Raw genomic sequence first — 21,294 nt, 5'->3', positions numbered from 1 at the left:
CTGAAACATCTTTCAAACCCAAACATGTCCCAGTTTCCCAAATTACCCAGGAATGATTCTTTTGTTGGCTCTTTCTTGATCATGTACATTAAACGCAAAAAGATAAAGCAGGCTCTCAAGCATTGCATAGTGGATAATTATATTTTTAAGGCGCTTCAGTTACATTATTTTAGCATCTGTGTAATTAAACTGAAGTGCGATTCTCAATTAGCAGGTTTTCCTTTCGTCTCTTGGATGTAATATCTTCATGGACAGAAAAGTGCTTCCCCTCTTTGAGCAGCTATATTTATGCCCATTAAGCCTGGAGAACTGTGGTGTGGCCTTTAATGAAGAAGTCCGTCTGCGAGGCAGTGAAGCCGAGGAGAAATGTGGAGGCTGCCCATCAACTCCTGTTGAGCACCGCAAAGTAATAATGCTTGCTGGGGAGAGACTGACAGCAAATAGCAAAGGTGTGAAATGAGAGATGAGATTTTCTTTGGAGCTTGTCCAGATTTTGATCCTGTTCTATCCTGCCCCTCCCCACTACCAGCTTCTCCCCATCTGTGGACCCCGGCCTGGCCAGCAGACAATGCTGTCCCCCAAGAGCATGCCTGATGGTTAAACACCTGCAGCGATGGGAGCCTCCCTAGTTTCTGCCACATTTGGCTGAAATTTCCTTTCATCCGTGGCAGAAAATTAAAGTCTAAATTTTGATGCTAACCAAACGATCCACCACGATTATGGGAAGCATAACATTGCATTTTGATCAGCCTGCATCCATTTGGTCTGATACCTGTGGTTTTTATTGGGAAATTATGGCATTCAGGATATACTTCTTCATTAACTAATGCTTCTGAAGAAGCAGAAGAAAAAAAAAACAGAGGCATGGCTTATGAAAAATGCTATGGCACAGAGTTTGGAGAGTTATTGTCCCCAATCTTATCAATAACTAAACTAGCTATTAGGTAGGGAAGTGATTTGCTGGCAAAGATTCTTGCACACACCTGTAATGTATTCTTCTCACTTTGATGAGGGAAAATGATGTTAACATTCTTTTTCCTTGAGATGAATAATGCAATGGGAATCCGGAATGGGGGGAGGAACCTCAAAATATATGTTCCATCCCAGTTCATTTTTGAGATTGAGTCCTGTAGTCCTCATTCTGTGAATAAGATCTAGGAAGTAGCTTATTATGGCTTTTCCCCAAAAACTTTGTACAGAATGCTAATTTCTCAAAACAAAAAGAAGAAAAATTTCTATGGAAGATAATTTTGAAAAATGAAGACAGTTACATAGGATTTTATATACTAAACAGAAAAAATTGAGAAGTTCAATGTTTTTAATTGTTTTTAAGACATCCTTTTTAAATTTTTCAAACTTGATCATGTATACATGTATGTATGTGTGTGCATATATAGATAAACATAAATATATATAGAGAGATCTATATTTTTTTCTTTTTGACTATTGACTAATTAATACATTTAGAAAATTTTATTTCAAACTATATTACACATGAGATCCTTGGTATCTGAATTTGTTTCCTGATAAAGCTCAATAGTTGTGAAGAGTAAAACAATCTGTGTTCAATCATTAACACTGCCATGACAGTGTTAATGTCAAAAGGACAGCTGGGTTGATGTAAAGTGAGAAGCTAGGTATAGAGGGAGCTATGTAGATAACATTCTGAATTTAAAACAGAAGGGATTAGAGCTAGGACCTGGCAGAGATCTTGAGCAGCAATCCAAACGTTACTCTCTTCTCTTTCCTACTCTTCTGTCCCATGTAGAAGGGTATATAGAAAAAGAAAAGGCAGAAATACAAATAAAATATTCTCCATAATCCCTCAGCTTCCATTCAACTGGTCCACATTTTAGCCATTACCATCTTCATGTTCCTCTTTCATTTATTTAAAAAATAATTATGGAACACCTACGTATTCTAGATACTGTATAGCATTTAAATGCAAAAGCAAATTAAGATCTCTTCAGTCAAGACAGAAAAAAATGTTAAAATCTATGAGAAAAACATAGCTCATGCTTCCCAGGGTTTCTCACCTTGTGGAAAATAAAATCCCTTTACAGAAAAGTAAACAACATTTCCCTCCTCTTCTCCTCCCTCTGGCCCTGCCAACTATTTCAGAAACCCTATTGTCTTCTATTTTGAAGTATTCAAGTTTAAAATTTATAAAAGAAAGAAAAAATAAAAATATTGAAAATCATCTTTCTTAAGAAAAAAAGTTATGTGTTCACATTAAAGGGATACTAAGCTTTATCCCAAAGATTATAATGAACTGCTCAGGGATGAGATGCTGATTTTGTTTGTTAATTCATTAGTATATTCATTTATTTAAAAAAAACCTACAAAATACCTTTTTTTGTCAGTAGGGTTATCTTGCGGTCTCATAAAGATGATTTCACCATTCTCCCAGAGAAGAGGCTTACAGAAGAGAATTACAAGCAGATAAGCTAAGTCTGCTTAGTTATATGGCAGTATTCTTTCCATGAAATCAGGTTTCCTTGACCTGGATAGGCAGCTCAAGCTTATTTAGATTACTAACTATATTAGTCTGTTTTCCACTGCTTATAACAAAATACCAGAGACTGGGTAGATTAATTAAAAAAGAGGTTTATTTTGACTCACCGTTCTGTTCCAAGGTTGAGATGCTACGTCTGGTGATGGCTGTCTCACTGGGCAAAGTCCCAAGACATAAAAATGTACCATCTAGTGAAAAACAAGGAGTTCATTTGCCTGCCTTGTCTGGTTTCCCCTCTCTTCTTTTAAAGCAACCAGAATTCAATCATGTGGACTCCTCCCTGGTGGTTTTATCTAATCCTAATCACTTCTTAAAGGCCCTGCCTCTAAACACCATGATTTCTACCCTCTTAATACTGTACCTTGGGGACTAGATTTCAACACATGAAGCTGTGTGGGGCACTCAAATCTTATTCCAATCATCCACTGAGGTGCTGGGTTCAAAACCATTTGGAAGCTTAACATCCCCTAATATGTAAAATGGCAGAGGAAGGAATTCAGAAAAGTAAATGGACATATTCTCATAGACTGCATGGATTTGGAGTCCACCTTCAGAAAAAAAAAAAAATCAGTACACAGATTACTGTTTCACAACAGCTATTCCCTGCAACATGCAGGGCAAGAGTCATGAGTGGCCCCAAGCATAAACTTGGAATTCAAAAATTTAGATTTTATTTAGAGATGTAAGAAAATAACCATAGAGGAAGAACCAAGCAAAGGCACATGTTCAGCATGCAGGATGCAGACCCAGAGGGAGTCAGGTCTGCCGGAACCACAGGAACCCACGGGAGGGAGAAGCACCTTACTCTGTACAGGTCTGAGGCAGTGGTAATGGGATTTAGGCTGCAATTTGAGCAATGAAGTCTATTTAGACAAGAAATTTCAGAACTTGATACAGAATATTTGATTAGCTGTAACAAAACTGTCATATTCAAAGTGGTTTCCAGTTCTAACCTATAAGTCACTGGGATTTTTTAAGATGAGCTAAAAAAAAAAAAAACTGGGGGGACTTTACTCATGCCCCCTTGGAAGTCACAGTCACTTTAACCCCCATTCTAGAAAAGGCTAAGTAAACTCCCAGGAAATAAAGGAATCCCCAGTATTTTTCCCCTTTATTCATCAGGAGCAATCATGCTGGGAATAAAAGCAGGGTGACTTCCCCCCAGCTGTCCTGCTGTCAACACTGAAGTGCTTGAAGGATGTTCAGCAACTAGCAAAAGAAAGGAGAAAGAAAAGATGAGAATGAGTTCAGTCTCTCTCTCTCTCTCTCTCTCTCTCTCTCTCTCTCTCTCTCTCTCTCTCTCTCTCTCTCCACCCTTTTCTTTTGTTCAGTGTCAGCATTTTTTATCTCCAGAGAAACTTTATTTCCCTTTAAGAGAGGCCTCAAAATTACTGCTAATTTTCTACAAGGAAACTTTTTTTTTAAAATACATCATATACCATTTTCTTTCTGCTTTTTTTTTTCCTCCCTCTTTTTGTGATGCTGGCAATGCGTTGGCTGTGAACACGTAAGTATAGTTGCTTTTGAATGCTGCAAGGTAAATGCAGAAAATGACAGCTTAAATGGAATCATTAAAGCAGATGTAGGTAATATCTGAATGCTACCAAGGCTTCTTTGCAAGGCAATAAAGTCTTTATTTTCAGTTCTGGTGCTTTGCACCTTTTCAAGGAAGCTGACAACCTATCATTTCTTACTTTTCCCCCCCATTTCCAGCATGAACTCCCGGGCCTCATTTCTATCTTAAGTTACAACCTGTTGATGGGTGGAAAAAGGAAGAAATGTATACAGTTCTACCCTGAACCATTATTTCCCGGCAGTGCAGCGGTGAGCTTTGTCAGCTCATTCAAAGACATTAAGTGTGAAAAAGTCACAACAAAATTGCCACCTGTCCACGTACTGGGTGAACTGCAAAGTACAAGTTTCAGAGCAGTGTGAGGACTGACGCAGGAGACCACATCCTGTTTTAAAGACTGACAGACTTGCGTTCCAAAGAATCAGTAATATTTTGCATTTCTTTAAGTTCATACTTCTCAATACAGCCTTCATTATACTTCACTACTCTCCTTACAAAAAAAGGAAGAAAAAAGGGCAATGAGGTTGTTTTTATTCATAAAGATAAGGAAGTGAAAACTCATAAAGACATTAGTTTTTGAAAACATATTAAAATAATAGTTTATTGCAATGCTGAGTTATAGCACTATGCACTAGATAATTTCTAAGTTCCCTTAATTCATTTAATCCTTGTAGTAACTTTCTAAAGTCAGTACTATTATTATCCTTTGTTTTATAAAAGAGTAAACTGAGATTCAATGTTATAGAGGTGTAGTGGAGACTCAAATCCAAACTACCTGCCTCAAACGCCCTTCATTATATACCTTTCAACACACTAGAAGTTATAGGACAAAAGAAGGAGACATAACCTCAGTGTTTGCTCTTTCTTTTCATGGCTGTTGACTCATTTACTCAACAAACTTTTACTGAGTACTTACCACTGCAAAGGACCGTGTTCAGCATTTAGGGTGTTCAAACAAATATCTTTAAAAATACAGTCAATCAATCCTCATTATGCACAGATTCTGTATTTGCAAATTTGCCTACTGCTAAAAATGTATTTGTAACCCCAAATGTAAAACTTACAAGTTTCTGTTATCATTCATGGACACACATGGACAGTTTCTGAGCAGCTGAGTTCAAATAAAGCAAGCTCTGCCATCTTTATTTCAGCTTTCATTCAGAGATCACCAGAGGATGGAGATCGTAGGGGTGCTGCAGGGTATAATCAATCAGGATATTGATAATTCAAGAGACTCCCTAAATCACTGGACCACAAAAGCATGAATATTTTAAGTGAGAAATGCATGCACACACACACACACACAATAGAGAAATAAAGAGTAAGTGTAAGTATGTGCACACTGCAGGCAGCATGTGTAGATGCAGGTCAACTAATTATTTTAATTCTTTATCAGTTTTTTAACATAGATTTTTCTCGGCATGCTGTTATCGAGTACATAGAATAAAATATGGACACAGGGGTATGGTCCTGGCAGAGTAATCATAATAGAAAATGAGGTGATCTAATGGTAAAACAACATTATGCCTGAAAAAGCAAATCAGAGTCACAGTGCAATTACTGCTTTCAGACCATGTGCAGCAGGCCCTCTCCCCAGCATCCAACGGACAACACCACATCATTATCTACCCTGCTCACTTGACTATTGGGTATTAGCATCTTGTCTTACAACTCTGGAGACTAAACCAATTAAGGTACAATTTAAACAAGGCACTCATAAATATTGCACCAGTATGATATTGACATGTCTAAATATTAAAAAAAAAAGAAAAGAATAAGGTTTCCAAAAATAGGTAATCCATCTTAAAGAGAAGAGGTTCAATGGAGCAACTTCTGCATTATGAATAAATATGCATAATCAAAACAGTAGCCAACTCAAATCTCTCTGCTGCTCGTTTGATATACCTCTCCATGTCATATCTATTTTCATATAAACAACACAATAATGTAATATCTGCATTGCTAAATAACACTACTATGTTCTAATTTCTTTGGAATGACATAAATAAAATCTTTGTACTCCTGTTTATTAGAATTTATTGGTGACAATCCTTTGCAAAGTAGCAGAAGGTATAATTAATTCTGGTACAACCCTAAGTTGGATATAGAAACTCAACAGGGTTTACTTTTGACTTCAAATGATCCATCACTTGATAACGTGGAAGGGAGACAGCAGGAGGAGGTTGTGAGCCTCTATAACTTTACTCTAAACTGCTGCCATGCTACCCAAGCAGTTAATGTTATATACACACACTGTCAGCTCTATAATATAATTATACGTCTCTCTATTCTGGGTAGATCTTGGGATACAATGTTGCATAGGAAGAAAAAGAAAGCAAAACAATGTTTCAAAATCTGGACAGGAATTTTACTAAAACAAATATTTAGAAATCTCCCTAACTCATCATCAGACTCCCATCTCCTGTTCTGACTACATTTTAATCTCTTTGCTTGAGACATCTGCTAGATTGGGGTGTGGAAGAATTAATTCAGTTATGTAAAATGAAAATTAATGCATCATTTCAGTAAATCCTTCTCATAGGCTACTTACATAAGCACAATTTTTAGAAGAATTGATCTCATTATGTTAAAGGTACAGTAGCTCATTCAAGTGGTTGATGTGGATGGTGGAAGAAGCAAAGACAGAGGCTGTCATTCAGGTCTTAATTGTCACCAATGAGAAAAATAAATTAATAATGAAGAAATATGCCAAAGCTAAAGAGAAAATGATGGTATTGTTTTCAAATTCATACATTAAGAAGAAGAGCACAAGAATATATATGTTTTGGGAAATTGAATGTCAGAGAAAAATGGACATACAGTGCTCAGAGAGATTTTGTTTGTTTGTTTGGGTCCTTTTGGCGAGGGTGGGGGGTGGGAGTGGAGGCAGGGATAAGGCTCAGAAGAGATGAAAGCATCTTTAAATTGCAATTTATTATGTTTTTTGAGAATTATCTCAATTTTAAAGGTGAACAAGAGGAGCAATACAAAGAAAAAAGTGTAGTAGTAATGATGTCTCTGATAACGGGCAGATTATAAGGATAGAAGGAGGGCCACATTTCAATGCTCTCAACACAGCTATCAAAGAAAGAAATGGGCTGTCTCAGAACACCCAGGGGGCAGAATGTGAAAGCAGTCTATATTACCTGTAAGATTCCTTTCAGTTTGAAGATTATGCTATCCTAGGTTATGTGAAAACAGATTTTCATTCGATGTTTACCAACTGCCTCTAGACAATGAGTGATGCTAAGCAATACAAACTTACATTTTGAGGTGGTGCATTATAACTTGCAAAACACTTTGACAAGTATCATCAGTTCTACCGTGACCCTGAGAGATTGTGATTTTCAGGTTGTATATGAGCAGACTGAGTCCTACTGAGGTCAATGCATAGCCACAGGATTACATGCTTGAAACTGCAGGGCTTGGGGTAGGAGTACAACTGGATGCCTATACACCTTACACCTAAATATTTAAAATTCATAAAGCAAGCAACAAAAAGCTAAATATGCCCCATGTTCCTACCATGGAAAAATATATCTTCAAACAATAACATCAAAAATATGCTTATTGCGGGGGAAGTGGTAGGGGATGCTATTGGTCAAATTATATTGTTATATTTGTACTTGTACAAATATGTAACTACAAATTTCACCATTATGTACAATGATAATGCACCAATAAAAACTGTGGAAAGAGGAAAAAACTACATAAAAATATTTTCAAAAAATTTTTCTTATAATTTTAAGCTGTAAAAAAAATGACTAACTTTAGTAACTTTAAAAACATTAATACAGGTTGAAATGTTCTATTGATGAGCCTGTGATGTTTAAATATACATTCATATTCATAATTTATACATTTATTCCATAAAAATATTTTTGACCTCATTTTGAGAAAATCGTGAAGTATGCTATTACCAATATTTTCATATAATTTGGGATCTACTGAAGAAAATCATCTATAATTTAAAAATAAAATGTAATTGTTTCAAAGTATATTAATATAAATATTAAAGGAATTTTGCTAAAAAGCAAATCAAGTGTTATCATTTAAAAATACAAATGTTATTTTCTAAAAAACAAAAATTAAAAGCTGAAATACAAATTATAATTTGTAAATTAAAAGATTGAAACTGCTATTTTTATAAGCTGAGTTATATGCTAATTTGAAAATATAGTAAGATATTAAAGTTTTCATAAAAATGCTCACTCTACAAGATTTCAAATTCCACTGAGTTGTCAAGGTAAAGAATCATTAGCACTCTTCCTATGCATTACATCCAGCTAAAACTACATATATAAATTTGAAAATAATGTAATTTGTTGAATACAGCCAAAGTTCCTCAGCTATTCATGAGTATCTCCAGAACTATAAAGCAGAACCAGAAGAGCAAGAAAAAAGAGACCCCAATCCGACTGTGGGAACTAATGACCTTAAGCCATCTGAGAGAAAGGACTTTGGATGTTAACCCATCTGTTTCCCCTCATAGCTATGTGCTTTCTCTGCTAGAATTCCATCCTTCCTCAGAAGCACCGTCTACCCCTGGCATCCACGGTGATCAACCTCCAAGCCCTCCTGACACTCAGATGCAGCTCTGTATTCTGAAGATTTGAAGCAAGAGATAGGGAGAAGAATTTCCCTGGGGCCTGAATGGTGTCAGTCATGAAAGTGGATGTATAGAGTTATGGACCTTCTTGCACCAGTACCAAGTCCCAGATTGTAAGAAATAGAGGCAACCAAGTACTGTAAATAAATGTGTGTATGTGTGTGTGTGTGTGTGTGTGTGTGTGTGTGTGTAGTAAGTTCCCTAAAGCATATAGCACAGGCCTGAAGCTCTATATTCATAACCTAAGAATGGTGCTGATTAGTATAGTCATGAGTTAATAATTTAAATGAACACCCATTATATATATATATATATATATAGTTATAGTTATAGTTATAGTTATAATGTACTCATATGTGCACACAATAAAACAATACAATTTGATCAATTTCATTCCCCAGTACCTCCTCTTTTCCTCCCTTACCTCCCCCTGATCCCCTTTTTCTATTCTACTGGTCTCCATTCTATTTTTTTTTAATTTGTCCTAATTAGTTATACATGAGAGTAGAATGCATCTTGACACATTGTACACAAATGGAGCACAACTTCTCATTCATCTGGCTGTACATGGTGCAGAATCATGCCAGTAGTGTAATCATACATATATATAGGGTAATAATGTCTGTCTTGTTCTACTGTCCTCCCCACTCCCACAGCCCCATCCCTTCCCTCAGTCCCCTTTGCATAATCCAAAGTTCCTTCATTATTTCCTCACCACTCACCACTATGGATCAGCATCCGCTTATCAAAGGAAATATTTGGCCTTTGGTTTTTTTGGAATTGGCTTATTTCACTTATCATGATGTTCTCTAGTTCCTTTAATTTGCCAACAAATGCCATGATTTCATTTTTCTTTAAGGTTGAGTAATATTCCATTGTGTATATGTACCACATATTTTTTATCCATTCATTTGTTGAAGGGCATCTAGGTTGGTCCCATTATTTTGCTAGTGTGAATTGAGCTGCTATAAACATTGATATCACTGTAATATGTTGATTTTAAGTCTTTTGGGTATAAACCGAAGAGTGGGATAGCTGGGCCAAATGGTGGTTCCATTCCAAGTTTTCTGAGGAATCTCCACACTGCTTTACAAAATGGTTACACCAATTTGTACTCCCACCAGCAATGTATGAGTGTACTTTTCCCCCGACATCCTTGCCAACATTTATTATTGCTTGTATTCTTGATAACTGATATCCTGACTAGAGTGAGCTGAAATCTTAGAGAAGTTTTGATTTGTGTTTCTCTAATTGCTAGAGATGGTGAACATTTTTTCATGTTTGTTGATGGATTATGTTTCTTCTGTGAAGTGTCTTTTCAGTTCCTTAGCCCATTTATTGAATTGAGTTATTTGTTTTTTGGCATGAGCACCCTTTTAATAAACAACTCCAGAGATGGAGAGATTTATTCTAAAAAAGACATCAATGCCAGGCAGAGTAGTGCATGCCTGTAATCACAGCAGCTTGGAAGATTGAGGCAGAAGGATCACAAGTTCAAAGCCGGCCTCAGCCAAAATGAGGTGCTAAGCAACTCAGTGAGACCCTGTCCCTAAATAAAATATAAAATAGGGCTGGAGATGGGGCTCAGTGGTCGAGGGCCCTTGGGGTCTAGCCCCAGTAACCCTCCGCCAAAAAAAGAAAAAAAGATCTCAATACAAGGATTTCTTTCAACCATCCACAGAATCAACAAAGTAACTTCTAATTTGGGTTGAAATATATGATATCTAAGCTCCCTGGGATGCTATGTATGGTCAAAGGGTTTTAATGCTTTTATCAGAGTATATATATATATATATATATATATATATATATATATATACATATATATATACTTATGTAACTCACATTAAAAGGTGATTTGGATTAAGTTTTGAATCAATTCAGTGGTCAGCCAAAAATTGAATAGTCAAATTGAAGAAATTCACTATTTTGGTGGAGCTTGTGGAGTTTATGCACCGAGATAAAGAATTTAATTTTAAGGCAAATGTCTCAAATAGGTTTTATGGAAATGTTCTTCCCATCTCCTACACTTTCTCCATCTATGTTGAAATTCCTTTGAGATGAAGGGAGAGTTTCAGAATCGACTGGAGGACCTGCAGGACCCTTCCTTAAACAGATAAAATCACAGGCCTCCAGGGACTTGATCCATTACATCAGGAGAATCATTTTCCAAAACATTTGTTAAAAGAAGACATTTATTGCTTTCTGATACCCAGAATAGTTAGCCAAACAAGACATTCTCTTTCCCACATTCTACTGTGAGCCAGGAGGAAAGAGGCAGTGTACTGGAAGAGCAGGGGGACTCCAGAGCCAGACTTCCCAAGTTTGAATTCCAGTATGCATTACCTGCAGCAGTGTGAGTTGTACAACTTGTTTAACCTCTCTGATTCTCCATTTCCTCATCTTTACAAAAAATTTGATGTCTGTGCCAAGATAGTGGTACTGCCTGGATCCAGGGAAGTTGTTCTGTATCAATGGTGCTATGAAGGGGTACAGGGCATGTCTACAGTGACCAAATTTAGCTTCCTGGATAGTCCTGCCACATAGGGTTGTAGTGTCTCAGACTGAATGGAGTCTGGCACTAAATAAACATTCAACAAGTGTAAGTTACTGTTACAGTACAGTTTGGTAAGAGAATGGTGAGGAGGAAGAAACAGAGAACAGGAAGAAGAACAACAAATAAAAGTCACTTTTGACTGGATATTTAGAGAGAAGACAATCAAGTTGCTAATGGCTTTTCTAATATGATAAATGTCAACTTGCAATAAACACAGAGAGAAATATGTGCTCCATCACGAATGATCCATAGTTTCCTCTTAGAATACAGAAATGTGAACCACTAGAGAAGCAGAAATGCTCTTGCTTAAGTGAGAAATCAAATGACCAAATAGTGAAGCCCTTTTTTTAAGCTTAAGAACAGAAAGCAGCCCATCTGGAATTCCAAAACTTGAGGAGGTGAATTTGACCACTACAGCTAATGGGGAAGGATTTATGATCGGTGCCCATGGCCAGCGTATTATTCACCAACTACTGACAGGCCCAACCCTTGACAGTGAAATGAGTGGGGATGATATCAGTCACTTTCTGTCACTGGAGTTGCAAATCTTGCGCTCGGTAGGAAAGACCTAAACACAGAAACAGGAGAGAGAAAAGAGAACAAGTTCAACCGTGGCAGGAGGTACCCCTGACAGGAGTCAGGAAAGGGAAATTAAATCAGCAGCATTTAATTGAGCCAGCAGTGAATACAGAATTTAGTGCCAGCCATGAAGTCTACCAGAGAATCTGAACAACAATACCCGGAAAAAAGCTAGGGCGGAAATCAGAGAAAACTGACTTCAAATCCCAGCCTTACCACTTAATAAATGACCTTGAGCAAGCTACTTAATATCCTAAGCTGCCATTTACCCATCCATAAAATAAAGATAATAAAATCCGCCTTGTAGGGCAGGGTGTAGAGATTTATTAAGATAACGGATAGCACACGTCCGACACACCGTCTGCCACGTTGAAGGGACTCTGTGAACATTAATCCCCATTCCCAGAGCTATGAGGAACTCAGAGCCAGGAATGCAATTAAATAAGTAGCTACCAACAAACATGCTAGAGATTAGACAAAATGAGAAGAAAACCCAACCTGGTGAGGGCAGGATATGGCAGTGAAAAAAGAAAAAAAAAGCACAAGAAGTCAAAGTCTCAAGAAAAGCTGAGTGTAGGCCATTGAGTTGCAGGTAAGCAGCCAGAAAAACAGAGGGCACGAGCTAAGGGCACAGGCCAGGGCCTGCAAATGAGAAAGGACAGAATTGACTGCCCTGGAGCTTAGACCTACTTCACACAAAAAATCCCAGCTCCAAATTCCTCTTGTCCTCTCCCTGACTTCTATCTTAAAGATTCCTCTGTTGACTAGTCACAGTTTCACCCACTGTTGAAGAATATTATCTATAGCACTGTATTCCAAGGAGAAACACAAGCAAGCACAAGATAATGGGCAGCAGACTGGGATGGCCTGCCCAATTGAGATAGGAACCTCATGATTCCAGGTCACTGTGCTACTGCACCAGAGGAGCAGCTGTGACTTCTCCATTCCCCTACTCAACAGTGTAAGGAAAAACATAAGTCGAAGCCTGTTTATTTGCAGGGTCGCAAGCACATGCCAGCTCTCGCCAATTTTTGGATACTGTCTTCAGTAGGCATAGAAAAAACATCTGGAATTAGTTCTTGCTTTAAAGAAAACTCCCTCAGGCCTCTGCCTACCTTCTTCACTAATCTCTAACAAGGAAAGAGAAGCTTTCAGTAAGACTGTTAAGGGTCAAAGATATAAAGGCTTTTCTTTTTCCCTTCTTCTTCTTAATTTCTTACTAGTGTTCAAACTCCCCATCTATTACACATTGATGCCCAAGTATGGAGTCAGCTTTACCACTGCCCAAGCACAAGCCCTCTCCCTCTGGGGCCTATCCAGTCATCCCAATTCTTTCTTCCTTTTCTGACTCTCCACATGGTTAATGTGCTAAGCAGTCATATTTATGGCCTGCATCCTAAAAACACTCCATCTCTTGTTCTCTAACTTTCCATCACCTCCTATAGCCTGGGTAATGAAGAACAAGTTGAAAAATATCCTAGGTCCAAAATCACACTGGCTGTGCTTGGCTGTCTAAAATTCAGAGAAACTAGTTAGAGCAACAACTTCACTAGCCCTAGCCATACTCAGTTTTCTTGAAGCATTACCATGGAAATCGGGGTTTAGTAACTTAGATATCAATAGAATAATATTTTGTCTTGTGTTTTTATAGTGGTCATTTGTGGGTATTTCTCACCTTTAGTAATTTCACAGGGAGGACATTTAGAGGTATAAAGGAGGCACAAAAATCCTATCTTGTAACCCTTAACACTGAAAACACATTTCTCACACACAAGATCAAAGTTAAGGCCAAAGAACTGGTGAAAGCAAATATAAGGTACATATTTAAGGAGATAATCTGATACCTAGAAAGACTGATGATAGTGTTTTGTGATTAACAATATGTTTATTTTTATGGATAGCCAATATATGCATCTTAAAAATGTGTGATTTCAGAAGTTCATTGGATTATACAAAGGGGAATAAAGCAAAGGGAAGGGGAAGGGGAATAGGAAAGACAGTAGAACAAATCAAACATAACTTTTCTATGCTCATACATGAGTACATGATCAGTGTAACTCTGCATCATGTACAACCATAAGAATGCACTCTTAATTAGAATAAGTCATACTTCATGTATTATACTATGGCAAAATACACTCTACTGTCATGTGCATCTAAAAATGAACAAATTTTAAAAGTATGATTTTTACAAATATCTAAAGGTTATGCAAAATTAATCAGTATTTATCCAAATGGCATCTATTTTAAGACTACTGGATTTTTGAGAACACAACACAGAAACCATCAACAAGAATATTTGGATACTTCCATGCAAGATGCTAGATATAAGCAATTCAAAACAAAAAATATTCCTGGTCACAGAGCCACAAATCTATACTCATAGCTACTTGGGAGGCGAAGGCAAGAGAATTGTTTGAGCCCAGAAGTTTGAGACCACCCTGCAGAAGAAAGAAAAGAAATTTCCCTCCGTAAGTACCATGCAAACTGGTTGGGAAGAAATTTATTTAGAAGAAAATTTGCTTTGGCATCAATATAGTATCCTTTTGCAAGTCCAAACAGAAATAGCTAAATGTCTACAACTCTATGAACTTTTCAGTTTTCTCACCTTAGAAAAGAAATAAGACTCACATCTCTGGGCTGCTGTTAGGATTAAAGGAGAAAATCTATGTGAAATTTCTGACACTGTCTTTCATGTGATAGAGAATCAAACCCAAGAGATGCTTTCCCCCTTTCTTCTCAAGAGAGATTAAATTTTACTCACTTGGAAGTTGATGAATCTTGCAGTGAAAAACAGGGCCTCCAGAACAGAAAAGACAAGTCAGAGATGCAGAATTTGAGAAGGCCAATCCATTCGGAGTGTTAAGTAAAAGATTTGCTAGAAATTGAAGCACGACTAAATTTAGAGGGAGGGTGGCGAATTCTTGCCTTTGACCCTAACCTCCTGTGGAGAGACATTTCATCTCTTAAGGACAGTTGACCCAAATTCAGGCTCTTAGAGAAAAAGAGGGAATTCACATTGTCTGTCCTGGTTTATGGGCTGAAGACACTCATTAGCAAGGATGCAATGGCAGCCTGCTAGGTGTCTTAGCAGAGAGACAAGGATGAAAAGAGAAAGGAAGAGGAAACAGGGAAAAGGAAGAGAAGAAGAAAAGGAGAATGAAGAGGAAGGAGGTTGAAGGAAAAAAGAAAAGAGAGGAGAAGGAGGCGGAGAAGGACAAAGATAATTAGTGTCATGGACACCAAACCGTAGCATGAAAGGGTCAATCGGAAATGGGCCCATTAAATTCAATAGCTTCAACATCATTGCCACCAGATTGAGCTGTTCTGAGAAACGTTTTATTATGATATACAAGCTGGGTGAGGCTGATTAGCTAAGCCTATGTTATGCAGTGCGAGGAAACTCAGCAAAGGTTCACTCGTTTAAAAGGAAAACATTGAGTTTTGGCCAAGGATTTTAAAAAATGAATATTCTATGTGTAAAAAAAATTGTTAAATATGGTAATGACAGAGGAAAATCTTGCTATAATTATTGTTCCATATGTTACCACCTTCAAGGGAAAATATATACATGTAATGCGAGAATAATCCCTCCTATGAGTTTTCAGATCCATTTTTTAAAGTGAGCAATCTTAGAGAAAGAAAGCATTATTAAATGGTGACTGTCAATGGAAAGCTTTGCCAGGGAACAGCCCCAGTTGAAGGATAAACATGGAGAAAACCCAGGGAAAATGGTCAGCTCTCCAAGATTTGTGGCTCACGGAGGGCTGCCAAGCAGTGTGGGTTTCTCAGGCCGGAAATAACACTCAGAGATCATTAGATCCATTTCCCTTCTGCTAAGTCACTCCACTTGCTCTTTCAGGACAAAATAAGATTTGCATGCAAGATAGAGCTAGGGATAAAATGATATTATAAATATGAGATGGGAATGTGGTGGGGCAGAACGTGGAGGTTTTCCCCGCTAAGAGATCACAAGACATCTGGGCTACATCTCTCTATCTCATCCACTTCTGCCTCCTTAGTAACTAGCATAGCCCAAGACTAGTCAAGATTTGTGAAAGGAATGAATGAATCTCATATTGTCTGGAATTTCTCTTCACTTTTGTTCCTTGAGCTTTCCCAGGAAACTTAGATTTCACTTTCTTTGGAACACAGATTTAGACACAGAATTTCTCAATTTTCTTCTTTATAATCTAGATTTTCAAAAATTTCTCTTACAAAATGAAGATTTTTGTGTAATACGTGATGACCACATACCTCAAATCCCAGATAGAAACTTAAATAATAGATAAATTAAATAATAATTAAAATCTCTTAAAAAGTCACAGAAATTTTCAGTCAAGATACTGGTAAGATTTCTAAAAACAAAACAAAACAAAACAAAAAACCCTATTTATCTAGACAGCACAATCTCCAAAGCCTCCTAATTATTAATAATGTTTCTACCTACATTAAACACTCTTTAATAACAGAAATCCATATGGATCTTGATTTCCTAAACTTTTATAGCAAGTTAAACCTCTCACACCTGTGGAGTACTTGGCTAATTAGTGTCATATAATGCTAGAGCAAAGCTCACAAAGATAGGTTTTAAATTCTCATCATGTATTTGGGCAGCCCTTCGAGAAAAATTGCATCTTTTGTGTCATTTAAGCCACAAGAAACTCTTTGTGTAATTTTGGCAAAGGATATTTTATTGGTCTGTCTGTGTATCATCAATACAAATAGGATAGAACTTTTTAAAAAATCAGTCATTCAGATGAACCAGTGCCATTTGTTCAACATCTGGATGATCCGAGGGAAGCAGGCTTCTCAGAACTGCTGGAAGCTGAGGAATTATGAAGGACAAGGACAAAGGATCCAAGAGAGAGAGAAGTAGAGGTGGGGTGTTCTCAGACCCAGCAGGGAGGGGCCCTAACAGTTTGGGTTAAGAAAAAACAGAATAGGACAAGAAAGAAAATATGGAACTATCATGAAAGACCTAAAAAAACAAAATGAATTACATCAATCAGCTCTCTACAATTTAGAAAGATAAAGCTAAAAAGAGAGGAAAAACCCCTGTCTGCCCTTAAACTATAATTAGGAATGAAATGAAATATATATTGATAAACAGAATATTGTTTATATAGACTATTAAAAGACTAGACAATCTAATGAAATCTCTGACACAATCTTATCCATATTTCTTTGAATGCTAGAGCAAAGCTCACCACCTCCATTTCATCTGGGATCATTTAAATGGATAGACATTTTTCTTATTTTGCAATTAAATTGCCTCCTGGGTCATAGTGGTCCTAGTCTTGGGGGATAATTAAATATAAGTTCACAAAGTTATAATTACTATGAACCTTGTGAGAGGAAGACTTTCTCCAACTCTACGCTGAGCATTGAAGAGGCCCTTGTAAGTGAGACAGAACACTGCCACTCAAACCCCATCTTTTGGCTTTACTCTGTTAGGCCTTTGATTTATTAAGGTTTTCTTGTTCCAAGAAATAAATACACACTACAAGAAATAATCAACAAAGTTAAATTGAGAAAAACTAAAACTGCACACGGCAAAATTAAAAGAAAAATCGACTGAAGAATTCTACCATGTTAATAACTTCCCAAACTGCGTGTGTGTGTGTGTGTGTGTTGTGTTTGTTTGTTTGTTTGGTACAAGGCATTGAAACCAGGGATGCTTAACCATTGAGCTGTGTCCCCAGCCCTTTTTATTTTTTATTTTGAGACAGAGACTCACTAAGTTGCTTAAGGTCTCTCTAAGTCGCTAAGGCTGGCTTTGAACTTGCAATGATCCTTCTGCCTCAGCCTCCTGAGTCACTGGGATAACAAGTGTCTACCACCGTGCTCAGCAGATTGTTTCAAGTTCTTTCACTTCCTCCAAAGCACAAGACCATATGAAAGAAACAGTAATCTCTCTCCATGTTGATCTCTGTAATATTTCTATATTTGAATACAATGGATTTGGTAAACAAATATATATTGTGTAGCTACTTGATGGTAGACCCTGGATTACGAAGGATACGGAACTAAGCCATGCTAGTGTGGTACTGGCAGTGGAGTTCATCCAGAGCCCACTTCACAGAACAACTGCAAGAGGTATCCTTGGGGGCAGCAGAATTCAGCCCTCCTTTTCTGTCACGGTTTGTTAAGTTCCCTCTCATCGGCTCTTGTAAGAATAAAAACTTATGCAATTGAACATCAAGAACAGCCTCCACTGTGTTGTATTTCTATAAAGGAGGGTGACTACACTCTATAATCCCAGCAATTTGGGAGGATGAGGCAGGAGCATCTCGAATTCAAAGCCAGCCTCAATAACTTAATGAGGCCCTAGCTCAAAATTTTTAAAATAAGATAAAATGGACTGGGGATATGGCTCAGTGGTAAAGGGCCTCTGAGTTCAATGCCCAGCACAAAAAAAAAAAGAAAAAAAAATAAGAGTGAGTCTTCACAAGATGTGAGCACCTTGAGTAAAGACATGAAACAGGGCCTCAGAGTGAGCCAGGGAAAGTTTTACCTGAAGTGAAATAAACCCTTAATCTTATTTTTCTGGATTCAAATATTTTGCAATAATGAGAGCGGGTGATTGCTAATTTTGCTTTAGACTACAGAAAACTCTTCCTTATTTGCACAACTTGCTTGAAATGAGCTGTTTGAGTTCAAACTTTCCGATTAACTGAATTATTTTTTTGCTCCATAAAGATTAAAACTCTTCTGGAAAATACTATATTTTGACTCAGAGATTATACTGGATATTATTTTTAATCTTTAAGAAGCCAGATAAGACTTCACAGGTATGATTTTAAATGCCAATAATTGTTATGTTGTAATTAGTAGGGTTCTGTTTTTTTTTTTTTAATAATGGAGAACAGAGCTTATCCTGTAGTATGCACTTATTAAAGTCACTTGTTCATTAAGTATTTATTGAGTGTCTGTTGGATCCCATGTCTGGTTTTACCACTAAATTCCAAAACAAACTCGTGCAGCCTATTTATATTTTTGGAACCTCTCAATTTTTCATTAGCAAAATGAAGAGATTGAAGGGAGAATTCTGGACTATGGCTATTCTAGCTTTGAAAGGCTATGATTCTTAGCACTGGACTGAAGCCAAAGAACAATGATTTCTGTCACTGCTCAGACTTACCCCCTCTTCTTCCATGGGAATCACTGGGAGCCAGATGTCCACCAGTTGGAAATACTTCCCCAAAAGTAACATCCTATAACTGCTCCTCCGTAGTGTCTTCCACAAGTTACGTTGACAGTAGTAGTGTGGCCTCGGGGCTGAGCCTTTCTGATGCTGAGGCAGTAATTGGGGTGTGTGAGCTCCCAGCCTCCACTGGACACTAACTCCATACAAATGCCTTTGTGTTCTTGGAATGGGGAAACTTCTAAACCCTAAATTCCCTCCCTCTGTTAGAGAAATTGCTCACCAATAATTCTGCTGACCTCCAAGAGGCCTTCCCAGGGTGCCTTGCCTCTTCCCACATTCCAACAGGCTGGAGGTGGTTCTCTGCTCTGCCAAGTCTGCATTCATCTGGTCACACTGAGAAGACTTGGCGGGTTAATTAGATACTTGAGGTGGGGTAGGAATCCTGCTGCTCAAGATGAAGTGAATTTGTGGGTGAATTAGCCAGACTGCTCTGTTCAGGTTTAATATTAAGTTCAGAACTTAATAATGCATGCCTTAACACCCTGGATCCATCCAGGCCAGAACTCTCCCTCCAAGAGTGGTCCTGCAGGGCGTTTGGAGGAGGCAGTGTGACAGTTTCACAGTGTAACCGTGTACCCTCAAGACCAACATCCCTGTAATAATATTTTACAGAGCTATAATTCATGCATTAACCCAAACTCTTTTAAACATATTTATATTTCTGGACAATATTATCTCTGAAATACTAACTTCCCCCACTTACTAGCTAGAAAAATTGGGGCTAGCTACTTAAATTTCTGATCCTTCATCTGAAAATAGAAAATAATTACCTCACATGGTTGTCTTAAAATATTAAATGAGTTAGTATATGCAAAAGCTTAAAATGCATATTGTTTATATTTATTAGTGTGAGGTTATAATTTCTAAGGGCACGAATGTGGGGAGGCAGTATATGATATGGGATTTAGAGTTAGACAAACCAGACTTTGAGTCTTTTGTCCAGTACATTCTAGCTACATGACTTAGGAACACATTATTCAATGCCTTTGAGCCTCAGTTGTTGGATCTGAAAGTGGGAATATAAATGTCTATTTAAAAAGCTGTTGAAAGTGTATGTTAAACATGAGGCATATAATATGGGAAAGGATCCAGAACTGTGATTGCCATATTCCCTTCCAATTTTGCTCAGGAGAAGTAGTCTGGGCTCCATTGGAAGGAGTATGGCTTACACACGTGGTCCATTATCTACATGATGAATGTAGAACAGGAACATTCCTTAGAAGATGCTTTTGAAAATGACTCTCACATTCAACTAAACCAGGTTCCTCTTTTCCCAATTGGAAACAGTATTAAAATTCTCTCTCTTTTCTTGGATCTACTCACTCTGGAAGAGGCCACCACGATTCCGTGGAACAGACTACAGCCTGCACAAAAGGACCAGATGGAGAAGCCCTCATGGAGAGCAACTGTGGCCCCCAGTCAATTACTGTAAGCACCCTCCAGACATGTGAGTAATGAACAGACAGATGATTTCAGCTTACAGCTTCCAAGTCCTCTAGGCCCCAGACTTTGGGAAGTAGATACACACCTTCCCCAACAGAACCTTTCCAAATATTTCATCTATAGGATTCATGAATATAGTAAATGGCTCTTTTATGCCACTAAATCCTGGGATAATTTACTGTGGAGCCAAGTAACTGGAACAAAGTCTTTACCTGAAACATATCAAGTCTCATAAAAATGTATGTAATATAAACCCACTTACAGAGAAAAGAATCCAAACTAAAATGCACATGTAGGGAGAGAAATATACACGTGTATGGTATATGGTAATCTGGATGTGTGTGCCACCTCCTCTTCATATGTAAACCTTAAGCCCCAAATCAATGGTATTGGGAGGTAGACACTTTGGGGTCATGATTAGGTCTTGAGGACAGAACCTTCATGAACAGGATTAGTGCCCTTACAACTAGGCTCCAGGGAGTCCATTCACTTATTCTACCATGGGAAGACACCGCTAGAAGGCACCATCTATGAGGAAGTGGTCCCTCAGCACATATTCAATCAGCTGACAACTTGACCTTGAACTTCCCAAATTCCAGAATTGCAAGAAAAAAAATGTATTGTTTATGAACAACTCAGTTTATGGCATTTTGTTATAGCAGCTAGAATACACTAGAATAGTGTATGTGTATGTACGTTTCAATGTATACATGTGCCTAAGTTGTATGTGCCCAAGTTCTGCTTGCCTCCGTAATAGATAATTGTCTGAGAGATACATGATAAGTTGCAAAGTGTTACTTCAAGTAAT

General features: G+C 37.6%; 1 long non-coding RNA gene across 1 annotated transcript in view; it reads right to left on the bottom strand.

Annotated features, from left to right (window-relative positions):
* The window catches only part of LOC120885784 (uncharacterized), a 110,541-nt gene extending 91,318 nt beyond the window's left edge, over nt 1-19,223 (bottom strand). Inside the window, exon 1 of the long non-coding RNA XR_013430056.1 lies at nt 18,978-19,223. This is a non-coding gene — a long non-coding RNA (uncharacterized LOC120885784). The remainder of the gene's footprint in view (nt 1-18,977) is intronic.
* Between the last annotated feature and the right edge of the window lie 2,071 nt (nt 19,224-21,294).

This window comes from Ictidomys tridecemlineatus, chromosome 13, assembly GCF_052094955.1.
Source record: "Ictidomys tridecemlineatus isolate mIctTri1 chromosome 13, mIctTri1.hap1, whole genome shotgun sequence".
Taxonomy (NCBI): domain Eukaryota; kingdom Metazoa; phylum Chordata; class Mammalia; order Rodentia; family Sciuridae; genus Ictidomys; species Ictidomys tridecemlineatus.
The sequence above is the reverse complement of the archived record's forward strand: the minus strand, read 5'-3'. Positions and strand labels throughout refer to the sequence as shown.